This window comes from Macrobrachium rosenbergii, chromosome 43, assembly GCF_040412425.1.
Source record: "Macrobrachium rosenbergii isolate ZJJX-2024 chromosome 43, ASM4041242v1, whole genome shotgun sequence".
NCBI classification, from domain to species: Eukaryota; Metazoa; Arthropoda; class Malacostraca; order Decapoda; family Palaemonidae; genus Macrobrachium; species Macrobrachium rosenbergii.
In genome coordinates this window covers 25,610,295-25,624,568 of record NC_089783.1, presented here as the reverse complement: position 1 = coordinate 25,624,568, position 14,274 = coordinate 25,610,295, and the positions used below count along the sequence as shown (strand labels likewise).

Below are 14,274 nucleotides of genomic sequence, written 5' to 3'. Positions count from 1 at the left end.
AGTGAAAGGAAAGTGAGGGACATGGAAAAGAAGAGTATGGCTCTGGAGGGAACAAGCACCGTTAGTGGTTGTGGCGGTGGGGGCAGAAGCAGGAGGAAGAGGAGACATGAGATTCTAGAGAGATATGATCCAAGCGATAGAACAAACGGCACTTTTACCATCAAAGAAATACTGGAAGAAAAATGTGACTGATCCCGTATACATCAATTTAGAAGCGTGAGATACCCATCCATTGGATGAGTCGTTTCCTAGGTAACTTCCACGAAATGTTTGCCAGGACAAAATTCCCTTAGTTAAACGGAAGCCTCTCCCCCCAACACAACACACCCACAAAAATCCATATCAATCACATCTGATCAATGAGCATAATGGAACCATCGCGCCTTCTATGAATTATTTTCCAAGCATAAACAATCAAAAGGTGGTCAAAGGGAGAAGGCCTTTTGTGATTTCACTATGAAGTTCACATCAAATGCATCGACTGGTTTCGGGAGGGATCGCAAAAGCACTCACTTAACATTCCATTTCACATATGTCTCACCATGATGGCGAATCTTGAGTATATATCAATGAGCGCCTTACTAGTTTAAACCGGTCTCATTTACAGGACACAGTCAACTTCAAATCCACGTAATTTTGACCTTCATACATGATTCACATTAAGCTACATCACTATCATCGTTGTGACGATGTTTAAGTCGTAGATTATCCGTTTTGTCAATGCTATAATCATATAAATATAGAAATACCAAGTTAGAATAAACAAAGTTAATGACAATAAAAACACGAAATTATTTTTGGAGTCATTTCTCATAAGTGGTTTTCATCTAAAAATTTTCAATGACCTTAAACTAAAACATAAAAAAATCAAAGCTTATCACTCTCTCCAGCAATTCATACGTACATCAAATTGATTTCATCTTTCAAAATGAAAAAAGAAAAAATAACTGTAAAACGATGCATATAGTTAAGCAATGTTTATTTTACAATAAAATACTAAATAAAATTAAACAAGCCTTCAAGCCCCATACTTTGATGGCTTAAGTCTATCTCAATTAAGGAGTAGCAACGTGGCTATGTTCAGGAAACTGACGATGCTCACGGCATTTTTGAGGAAGGCTGAAAGTAAATCCGTCGATGTCCCTAAACCAATATGTTTAATCTGGCATTTATTTTATGTGATCTCTCTCCCGTTATTAGCACCCAAGACACTTTTTCAGTATCTAACCATCTCCCTCGTTATTAACTTAATTACACTACACAGACCATCATTACATACATACATATAAACATACATAAATGCCTCTTCTTTTCCCACAATCCCTTTGATGAGGCGAACATGCGTATCCTAAAGAGGTAAAGTGAGAGAGAGAGAGAGAGAGAGAGAGAGAGAGAGAGTTCACTTTATCCCAGGTTCAGTAGCTAATTTTGGAACCGGTTAATTACTATCAACATTTTTAAATGAACTTTCCTCGCTCCACACACACACACACACATATGCGCTTATAAGACATTCTTGCAAAGCAATTTCTCTGTTAACCTAAAAGTGCTGAACAAGACCAGGATACTCGTTTCCCCATCAATTCCATGGAAGTATTAACACCGTTTTTCTTTCACTAACATGTCATTTGTCTCATCAAAACTGCAGCTCCAACTCTAACAACTTAAACTAATTCGCTGTTATTGATTGAAATGAATTCCCATTCTCGAGACAATTCTCTCAAGGAAATGTGTGCCAATTTAAAAAGACAGACACACACATACGTGTATATATGTGTATATATATATGTGTGTATAAAACTAACGATGAAGAGAGAGAGAGAGAGAGAGAGAGAGAGAGAGAGAGAGAGAGAGAGAGAGAGAGAGAGAGAGAGAGAGAGAGACAGCATTTCCTTAGTAAATGATATTCAAAGTAAACTAAAACAATATTTTACAAATAAATATACAACGCAGAGTCAAAGGGACTAAATTCCAAAAACAAACAGTTCTCAAAAGGATCCCAGAGGACCTCCCGTTTCAGGAGAATGCCTTTCCAGTGTCCCCGATTGATCAGCGATCCGAAACGTATCCCAAGAACCATAATCTGTACAAAGGAGAGAGAAAATCAGCCGTCATCATCAACCGTTTTATCTGTCTGCTATGTGAGGTATCGCATTAAGGAGCGTTTCATGCATGTGATGCGCCCATAAAACCTTGTCTTTGAAGTCTAGAGCCCTTAACATGAATTTACATGAAGACAAATGCAACTGAGTCCTCAACTGGAATTAATAATCCTATTTTTTTCGCAGTAAGGCACACCTTTCCGGATCTACTTGTCATTTCTTAAAATTTCGCATATTTCATTAGTTTTCTTGATGTTATCATTCAACCGGTTCTCTGAGTATTAGAAATCCCTGCTCCTGTTTTTACAAAAGAAGCATAACATTGTAATTAGTACACAACCAGCAGAACTCAGTTTTTTTTTTTAATAAGAAGTTTTTCTTTACAGATGGAACGACACTCCAGAGAGGACAAATAGACATATTAGAACAAAATTTAGGTTGGGGAGAGAGAGAGAGAGAGAGAGAGAGAGAGAGAGAGAGAGAGAGAGAGAGAGAATATTTGAAAGATTATAAGCAATTGAAACAATAAGATGAAATTGTAGTAAACTTCAATGCAAAATTACAAAATATTTTTCGTAGCATAATGAATTCCAAAAATGTTAAAAAGCCATCACTTCATATAGTTATAAAATTCAAAATCATACAGGAATGACCAGAATGAACAAGTAAACATGTAAAAATGCTGCTCACAAATCTCTTGTAAACTCATCTAAAGTATTAACCAGAACACAACCACACCAACTGAGTACAGACAAACACAAATTAATGCTATTTTGAATACGAATAAATTCAAGGTAGGTGATTACTGACATGGAATTTTACTTTTATAAATGAATTAGAAATGGTCGAAAAGACTACTAAGGACACAAAAGTTACGAGAAAAAATTTGTACAAAAGCAGTTAATCGTAATCACATCATAATCAAAACCAGACTGGACATATATTATAAGGAAATCATATTTCTTTCAATTCTTTTTCACAGCTTGTGGTTACTTTATATTTTCTGATGCCCCTAAAGTCTTTGAGTGTGAGAGCGAAGCATGAGAAAAAAAAAAAAATTGAAAATGATGCATTTGGTATTCTATTCATTACTATATCTGCCACGGCATTTTATCATTTATTATTTACCTAAATTCCGACCTCCGTACACCTTCGTTTCCTTGAAGTTTTAACCGTACCTCCTCTATGCAATCCAATATCTTAGTAGATAAAGGCATGCTTGTTTAAAATTAAGTACGGATGCTAAGTTGCGAACTATTATGATCAATATTTAGCAAGTTCTATTATTTCCTACAAATAAGTCGAAATGCCAAAGTATAAAAATGATCTAACCACTCATAAAAAAATAATGAACGCAAAGCTATACTCCAAGAAATACCATTAATCGTATTAAATCCGTACAATACAATATAAAATGTTACCTAAAATTACATACACCATAAGTGATTAAGAAATACCTTCGCATGAATTAATCACTATAAAGACGTTGAAACCTCATAAAAAATAATGAAAACAACCAAAGAAACTTAACAACATTAGGAAAATATCCCAAAAAGTCGTTTTAATCATTTTTGTGCAAAGACCACAAAATCTAATAAGGAATTCATACATACATAAATACATATGTGGGTGTATGTGTGCGTGTGTTTTATGTGTGAAATGCTAACCTATCAGTAAAACATCAAATTTGCACTGTCCTATAAAGTAAAAGGGGCGAACTAAAAATCATCCCCTTGACCGCTCAAACTACGTAGGCCTGAGGCGTAACGAGACCACAGGTAGCAGGGAGGGCGGGAGGGGTCGGCTGATTGATGGTCACTCCATACCACGCCTCCCATTCATGACTCCCGAACACACAGGGGCAGGGAAAAGGAGAGGGAAGAGAAGTGAGGGCGACACATACACACGCTCACACCATCAGCAGGGGTGTAAAAAGGTTCGTTGAATATCCAGGGTTGGGAAAGGTCTAAATTGTTGAACAAATTTAAAAATAAGATGAATTACTTTTATCTATCTAATCTTCATACTAATAAGATTAAGGTGACAATTCACTAAAAACAACGCCAATAACTACGAAAGGCTCATTTAATTTTCCTATCAACCATGTTTCAACTCTCTTCTCTCTTCCAAAATTTAAGAATTATAGATTGTGTTCACTTACCCAAAGGCCCTACGTTATCCTCACTGATACAGTGTTTCACATAAACTACATTTTTACCATTCCTGATTTTGACATTTCTTGCCCTTTCAGTTCTCCTTATTCCACATATTACACACAAACAATGCATATCAACAGCTTCAACCTTTTCTCTTTTATCTGTATCCAAAATCCAAAATTCACTTCCATAAAGGAGTGTATCCAACAATTCCTTTTTACATTACAAATTTGTTTCCACGGGCATTCCCCTTTTCTTTCACATTTTTGCATACATCGTGCTACCTTCTCTACTCCGCTATTTCACCAATTTTGTAATTCATTTCTTTTCTCAATCTACCGTTATCTGCTACATTTATTTCAAAATCCCAATGACACTCAGGCACTTCCGTTCTTCCAGCATCCACGTTAACGTTCACTTTCCATCTTATTGTTTTTCACCTTCCTCTTCTTACAAGCACTTTCAAACTCTCATACTAATCTCTGTAGCTTCTCTTCACTATCTCCAATCAACACTGAATCACCTGTAAACATCAGAGATTCATAAGACTTCCACAATCCATATTATATATATATATATATATATATATATATATATATATATATATATATATATATATATATATATATATATATATATATATATATATATATATATATATATATAACGTATATACATGCGAATGATAATCTGCCTTAGGGATTCGAACTAGTAACCACTGAAAACACGCTGAGAATTGAGTTTCAATTTGCTAATGTTTGTAAAACAATATTAATAATTGATGATTGCAAAAGACGCTGCATAGTCTAATAAGACAGTGTTTACAAAACGAGAAACCTGAAAGTGAATGTATGACCAATTTTTTTACTATAAAGTTTTACATCGGTCTATTAAAAATCTTTTGTTGAATGCGATATATATATATATATATATATATATATATATATATATATATATATATATATATAAATTATATGTGATGTACATGCATGCATTTGTAAATATATTCAGATCTGAACGGATCTATATAAAAGAATAAATTAATACTATTCTAGTAATATGCAATAAAAATAACGACGTTTCATAAAAAATTTGTTCAACATTGCCGCATGTTTTCCAAAGATAAAATCATCAATCACTTATTCGTAACACCTGTCCATAGTTTGGACAAATAAGGCTTGTTTTATTAAGCTTCTTCCTCTTAATTCAGAATATATAAAAGGCTATAAACAAGCAAATTTCATTATTTACATATATCAACAGATGCTTTCCTGTTGATGTAAGTTTTCGTTTTATCGAACTATACATTTTTTAACAAGTTAAAAGCGTTTCTAGATACATAATAAATATATATAATATATTTTATATACTTGTTTGTATTGAATGATTTACATTAGAGATAAAACGATACAAGGGGAGAGAAGAAGTGAGTCAGACCGTGTGAAGCAACGAAGGCAACGAGGTGTATGCATAATGCTGCGAAGAGAAATGGACTGCCTGTGGATGCCAGGGTGAGAATGTATGCAGGGATTATAGAGTCAAATAACCTTCATGGAAGTGAGGAGCATATGCTGAATGTGAAAGAAGGGAAAAAGACTGAATTTGTTGAGGTGAATTGTTTGCATAGTACATGGTGTATGAAAAACCGAAAAGATGAGAAAATTATGTGCAAATATGCAGGTCAAAAGGTAAGCGTAGGTAAAATGGTGGATCAGAGTGTTTCAGATGAGTTAAAAAGATTGCACAATTCAGAAGTATTAGGAAGGAAGAGGGAAAGAAGACCTAGCTAATATTAATGGATGGAATGTAAAAAATTGTAAGCAAGACAGAGTTGAATGAATCAGTGTGTGTAAGGAAGACGTCTTCTGTGTAGATATAGGAAGCAACGAATGGTGTACAGGTTTCTTAATTGGGAGGTTTACTAACGATACTTGAGTTAAACCAACGTGGTAGTCACAGTTGTATCGTTTTTTCTCTGCGGTCAGTCACTATAACCATACATACATACATACATACACACACATATATATATATATATATATATATATATATATATATATATATATACATACATACATACATACATACGTATATGTATATACATGCATGCGAATAATCAGATGTAACAAGTCTAAACATCCATTAAATTGCAAAACAAGCTTCTGTATGAAAGATCAGCTATATGAGTATATAGGCCAACAGATACAGTTTGAATTTTATGATACCGCAGAGGAGGCACTTCAGTTTTCTTGTGTAAAGTTATACAAATGTTAAAATTATATCTCTTGCTTTTTCAAAAGCTAAGCCTTCAAATCAACTATGTAAGAACAAAACAAGAAGAAAAAAATTTTAAACGCAGAACGAAAATCATATTTTTATCAATCAGTCTCTCTCTCTCTCTCTCTCTCTCTCTCTCTCTCTCTCTCTCTCTCTCTCTCTCTCTCTCTCTCTGTTGAGATATCCAAAACCAAATGAAAATCCGATACTACTAGCATGTGGCCCAAAAACATTCCTGCTTTGCAGACTTGGAAATGCCCGGCTAATTTAACTTCCAAGCAAATCAGCTTACCTGATATTTCACCGTAATCGGATTGCTATGAGCTTAAATTGACGGGAGAGCAAAAGAAGTAATGTAACATTTACATTACTTCACTGAAGCACGCTCCTGTAAGGAATCTATGCCTGCGCTGCTGTGTGTATTAATGAAACTACGTTTTTCTGCTACGTACTTCAGGATTAACGTGAACTCTGAAATTACAAGTTATCAGAATACCCAGTATGATTTCCAACTTCCGCAAGGATCCAATACAGTCTTCTGTCTATCCAAATATTCACATAGAATTCAAAATGTAGAGCATTCTATCTACGTTATATAGCAGGTAACTCCCTACGTTTTCCGTTTCGGTTTTATTGATCCAGAATGAGAGGTTTTTAGTTACCGAATCATATAATTCAAAGTAAAAGAAAACCGTGGGGAGAGAGAGAGAGAGAGAGAGAGAGAGAGAGAGAGAGAGAGAGAGAGAGAGAGAGAGAGAGATTAAGTCCTACAGGAAAGGGATTACGAGTAGGTTGGTTGGAGAATGAAAGACGCGAGGATGAGGAAAAAGCCCGAACAAAGGACACCGTACAGGATGCTTCCTGTAAGAGGAGGCCCTTAAAGGGTCCTAAGTCAAGATATATATATATATATATATATATATGTGTGTGTGTGTGTGTGTGTGTGTGTGTGTGTGTGTGTGCGTTTATCAGAACAGAACAGTAACGTACACGAAAAAATAGATATGCGCAAATACATATTACCACATTGGATTGTACATTAAGCGCCAATTAAAATCATTCCTAATGCATCCAAACAAAATTCCACTAACCGTGAGTGATCGAAGATGAACCACAACCCTACAGCGTTATGAACACGTGGCCCCATACATTATCTGGGACACAAAGAAAACACTGCAATCATGGATATCATCCCGTCAACTGCTCATGACCATCTCTTTTTTTCCTCTTGTAAATCCGGTCAATAGAGGAAATCCTTCGAGTTTACTTTATCAGTTTTGTTTTTATGTTACGAGAAGAATCACCTAATTGATTCTTGCTGGATTACAACACATCTGTACAAACATTAATGTTATCCTAATCTAAGGTTCTTTGCAATGAAAATATTTTTCATTATAAAATTCTATTATAAATTACAATTTATTTCAAGAGAAGCATACTTCTGAAAGGAACTCATGTATCAGAGGATTTGAATATTATTTTACGACAGTAATTCTATCCGAATTATCTCATTGCAATCTGAAAGTGTTGCTTAGCGCTTTTTTCCCCACCATCATTTGACCTGTTGTCATTCTATAACTAAGCATTTAATGGAAAGAATTTTGCTCCACTGGTTTGGAAAGGATTATCTGCAGCACGTGGAACAGTAAGCAGATTATAGAAGTAGAGTTCCATCAAATCTCTTTTTTCAACTATCATAACATCGCATATGGAGGTCAAAAAGAGCGAGCAAATTTTGAAACAAAGATCCAGAAAAGCCGAGTGATGTCCCTCTCCCAGCAACTTGTGATCTGCCATCTTCTTTTACATTCTTTTTCAATTAATCTTGCATGCTCTTAAAAATCTGTTGATATATTCTACCGATCTACCCTCATCATTTTCCAAGACAACGGAAAACTTTTATCTAAACATTTATCTACTAACAAGGATGGTCTAGATCTCAAGTCAATTAAGCAAATATGAAAAGTGAAATCCACTCTAGTCTTGACGAATTCCTCTCTGTTCCTTCTTGATATATAAGAAATTACATCATTCTACAAACCTGAAACTAATAATTGTCTCCTCATTCAAACAGAAACATTCCTTTGCTCACGACGCAGACAACAGTGTACAATATTGCTGTCAGTGGAATCCAGATTCTAAGGCTTAATATCAACAAGCTCCTATTCTCGAGTTCCCACAAATACCAATATCGAAGGATATTCTGACTGACTGATAGATATCAATATAACAGAGCAGGCAGCGTAGCTTCTCTTGAAAACAAGTTCCAGCACCGACAGAGGTATTCTTTAAACACGGTGAAATAATTTCTTGCGATCTCGTAAAACGTACACGCATTATATATATATCTATACGTTGGAAGAGAGCAATGATTAGCTCGAAGATTATGATTAAGATTAAGAGTAACATAAGAAAAAATTACAATAGTCAGGGAATGAAAAAGAATGAATTTGAATTTGTGTCAATGTGGGTGCGGAGTTATGAGAGGGTGACAAAGAAAATGATGGCGCTGGTAGTGAATCAAAATGGGGAGAGTTGTGGAAGTGTTTGGAAAGGATTGACTGTCGAAAATACATAGTTACAAATAAATAATACTCTTAAGTATATCTGGGGAAGAGAAAAGGATGAGGAAAATAATTTTCTACACCATGCGTTAGTACAGGGTTGGTGGAAAAGACAGTTGACGGATAAAATGATGAGTGGACAAAATTTAAGAGAGATTATAAGTTGATCAGGATGGGGTGAAAATATGCCTGTAAATGTAAATATGACTACTGAGTTTGAAAAAATTAAACAGGGAATAGCCTATAAGGGGAAAATTGATAAAATATGGGCTAGGGTTGAGGCTAATGCAGTGAAAGTCTGACTACGTGACTGACCTGGATTTGTAAGGTATGCCTCAATGACGGAAAGGTTCCAAAGGAATGGGTGAGAGGGATTACTGTTCCAATGTAAAAGTTATATGTAAGAATTACATGGGCATAAAAGCTACTTAGTATACACCAGGAAGTAAAGATCTGACGTTGACTGAAAAAGTATGACAGATAACAGAAGAACTGAGAGGGGATGGACAGTGTAGGTTTAGACAAGGAGGAGAGTGTGCACATCAAGTATATGTTATGAAACAGTTATATAACAATCAGTAATAAATTTCAAAGGAGGCATGGCATACATGGACCTACAAAAAGCTTTAAGACAAATTCGACAGGGAGGTACTGTGGAAGGGGCAGCGGTATGTTAGACAAGTTGTCAGGCGTGATTACAAGCAAAGCATATGGATGAATATTTGGACACATTCATTCAATGATGTTTTTCATAAACTTAAATATATAAATTATTCTTAACATTAACTTCAACTGCAAAATTCTATCTCTTCCACTAATTCTTTGGTTGAAGGTATCCAAACCTAAAAACATACCCATTTGCCAAAGAATATACATGTAGACTATATGACTATATGTATGGGTGTATGTATATGTATATATATATATATATATATATATATATATATATATATATATATATATATATATATATATATATATATCATAAAGAATCGTGTTAATTCGTAATAATCTGATAATCAAAAGACGTAAAATTCAACAAAGGAAGATAAGCATACCCTAAAATAATACGTATATGCATTATGCATGCAGCCGCATATAAGCAAAAAAGGAAAACGAAAACTGCAAAAAATGGCAGGTGTGATCATCTAAAATGACACTATCGCCCTCCAGCAATGCTATCCCTGCTGATATGTTGGGAATGTGAATGTCACCGGGAATGACATGCATCTAGGATACTAGGTAATTGATAATGGAATACGTTTTCGTTCCATCTCTCCGTGTACAAAGATGTATACGCACACACACACATGCGCGCGCACACATATGTGTATATGTATATATATATATATATATATATATATATATATATATATATATATATATATATATATACATATACATCTGTGAGTGTGTGTGTGTGTGGTGGCAACTGAGATAATACTCTCGGACACCAAATCTCACCGCCTTCATTTTTTTCTGATTCTTTTCTTATATTCATGGGTACATAGGAGCTGGTCCGTGTGTATGAAGGTGTGTGCACGTGAGCTTGTGCCCTCCCCTTCATCTGCCGCATGAAATCCTCCCTTATACGAAATACTAATTCATACCTTAAATTTCTCATTAGTCAGAGGCTTCCCCTGTGTAATACGCGACAATCCAAATCCCCGGAATATCCCTCTCATTTGGCAACGTGGATACATCCGTTTCAAATTACAACGTTCCTTTGTCGGACAGCAACGTTTCGTTTGTTCAAAACGTTCCTCGTCCCGCTCACAAAAGGTAATGATTTCCTTCTCGAGGTGCATCCAAACGCGATGCCCACGGAAGCGTTCCGAAGCTTTTACGATGACTTTCCAAAGCTCAAGAATCACGATGCCGATAGAGAGAGAGAGAGAGAGAGAGAGAGAGAGAGAGAGAGAGAGAGAGAGAGAGAGAGACTGCATTATGAATGAATGGTTTCGCCAAGAAGGGAGGACTGCCTCGTCGAGGCCACCCCTTTTTAAATTATCGTATTTGATGGTAAACATATTAACAGGATGCTATTCTATCCAGTTTGTTCTTCCTCTTTTCTTTTTCCCTTCCCTCCAGTTCAAGTACGACCTACTGCAATCGAAAACAACCAGAAACCTGCTAAGGCGAACAGAATCATACTGGATTTAAGAGGTAGCACGGTCATATTATTCCTTTCTTTGTCTGCCTTGGGGATCCAGTACGGCCTACTAGCTTGTGAGACGGGCGCTACAAGAGAGAGAGAGAGAGAGAGAGAGAGAGAGAGAGAGAGAGAGAGAGAGAGAGAGAGAGAGAGAGAGCAAATTCTCCCAAAGTTTCAGACCTCCCTTCACCTAAACATCAGCACAAGTGAAAGAAAGAAAAGTAGATCGAGATTCTCACACATAATTCCATATTTCTGTTGCCAAGTGCAATTCCTACGGTCGCACTATCAGATACATTTTACATAAGCTGGAAAAAAGAGGGGGGAGGGATATTATTCGAAACATAATGCAATACCAAGAAACATCTAATCCTATTACATTTCAAGTCCGTTTAAAAATCACAGTTAACATCCTGCGAATTTAGTCTAGCATTAAATGTATTTACGTGATAATCTAAACAATTTCCGCATACCTGCCTTTAATTTGCATCCGCGTCCACTTCCTGTTGTTTATCATTCCACCATAACTATCCCATGGAATATGGTGTTGAGCTCCTATTGCCTACCAGGCAATTAGTTTACTTATTTACATGCCCCTCCTTCATATCCACCCGAGTATAGCACAAAATCAAATAAAGCAAAAGGTTCATGCTGAAATTTGCTTGACAAAAGCAAACTTGTCGATGATGAATCTTACTGTGGTATATAAAGTCTGTTTTCAGATATCAGAAACTATTCAGAGAGCAAAGAATGCGTCCACAAGGTGACATTTCAATGGTGGGAACGGAAGGAAGTATTTACTGATGATGACAAACATTCTGTTTTGAACGAGTGTTCAATACGAAAATGTTTTGGCATTTACTTAAAAACTTGTGATATTGTTCATTTCTCTTAACAGAAAATGTTTATAGCTGTCGGAAAACGCGTGGCACTAACGATGAAATCACTGGCATCATCGAAAAAATGCTGACAGAAACCGTGTGTGTGAGATCTTGATATACAAAAAAGAAAGCGTCAATAATGATGTAAAATCCAGAGGAAACTTCTGAAACGAAGCAAAAGAACGAACCATCCCACTGAAGTCATCGAAACAAACGTAAAAAGCAACTCTAGATCAAAAACGTGTGGCAAATACATAAGGAGGTATTAAACATAATGCTAATTTTTATTACTTACAATGACGGTTTTATTTCGATTTTTTTTACATCATTAACAACAACACCTATGGGAACTCTATGGTTTCGATCCTAGACGTTGATAAGTCACATGACTAAATCTGAAGTGTTGGGACAACTTGGTTCTGAAGTTATACTGAGCAAGCTGCAATGTGCAGACCTTGATTTACCAGAGTATTCCTAGTTGCCGTTTTACTGTAGCCTGGTCGGTGGTCCCGATATGCCATCCTCCATTATCCTCCGGCAAATTCATATGGCCTGGAGGATAAAAGTTCTCCATTAAGTGAAAAGAAAAGGAAAAATGTAGACCCTGTTCTGGCTTCCAAATCAATGGTATTCAGATTCTAGGAGGTACAAGTATGCCCACTAATTATGAGGTTTATAAAACATCACAAGGCTTCCCTAACTTGTTTATATTGCACATGCAATGAACTGTTCTTCGGGAGAATTAGATTGCCCCAAAAATGTGAACTTTCCATGTATGGCGGGCTTCAAGTTATATTTCAGACGTGTCACTGACAGCCTCACCAAGCTCAAGAAGATACTGTAAACTTGTTGTAGAGATATTTTTAACTGTGGCATAAGTTATAACGGGTTGCATAACATTTGCCCTGTGGCCGCGTTGCGTAATTCGGTAAGGTATTAAAAAAATGTTACAGGGACTTACCTTTTATTTATCACTTTAAGAATGAAAAAAATATTAGCATTACAAGTGGAGCAATGAAAGTCTTGTTCACTAATATTTGCTGTGTGTGTGACGATAGTTTAACCATTAACGTTTATTATGCCGGCTATAATAGAGTAGCAATTAGGAAGGAACATAATGTAAAATTTATCAAAAATTTAAATCATATGTTATTAAATTCTACAGTTCACAGACTGTGACTCTGATCTGCTTACTTGATGATGAAGACATTATTGTAAGGCTACTCCCATCAAAATTTGATATCCCTAATGCAGCAGTTCTCAGGCTATGATCAAGTCCTAATTTCCTAGATCAACTGCAGCAACATGGGCTATATGGTATACTGCGTTACTTCTCAAGTAATCAAGCAGAGGAAAAAAATCCATGTTGCCCAGATGGACAGCAGCAGTATTAGGCCGCTGGTCACAGCAGCCTTTCCTGATTTGCAGCTGTAGGAAGCAGGACTAGCTAAAATCTAGACGAACTGTGCATTGAGCTAGCAAGCACCCATAGCAAAACACGAAGTTGTTGACTGCAAAATTGCACACGTCATTCTGGTAAAACCAAAGGCATCAGGTGGAAATGATATGAGAGACAACGTGTGACATGGCATAACTATATGTCACAGACATACAGCACATGCTAACAATCAAGGCCTGTTTCTTGCCAATATACAAAAGCTCTCTTTCCTAATGAAATCTATTTACAATCCAATATAGCTAGGAATTTTAAATTAAAAAACAACAGTTAGGAGCAAAGTTGCCTCACCCAATATCACATTTGAACCACGGTATCATTACAGATGTAATCAGGAAATATCATTAAACGTTTCTACGTTAGACTTCCCTTTAATATGTTAAACGTGATATAAATGCTTTTCATCCTGTCCTATTTTGTGCTCCTTCGGCCAGGACTCATGGCTGGTCTTCGTCTTCATTTATGCCGTCTCTCTGAAAGCACTTTTATTAAAGCCCACGACGACAGCTTCATCAATCTCTTCCCAAACAAATATTGCTCCGTCTGCATTCGTATGCAGTAAAACGAGAAACTAACCTTCTGATCTGCCCGAGTCCATCAAATCGTCCCCATCCCAACCTTGGGCATCTTTCCAAAGAGTTCTCTCAACATCTTCCTCTTTCTTTGTGTATTTCCATCACTCG

At 36.0% G+C, this 14,274-nt stretch overlaps 1 protein-coding gene across 6 annotated transcripts in view; it reads right to left on the bottom strand.

Annotated features, from left to right (window-relative positions):
* LOC136828668 (FERM domain-containing protein 4A-like) overlaps positions 1–14,274 on the bottom strand; it is a 730,015-nt gene that overhangs the window by 470,401 nt on the left and 245,340 nt on the right. The window lies entirely within an intron of this gene.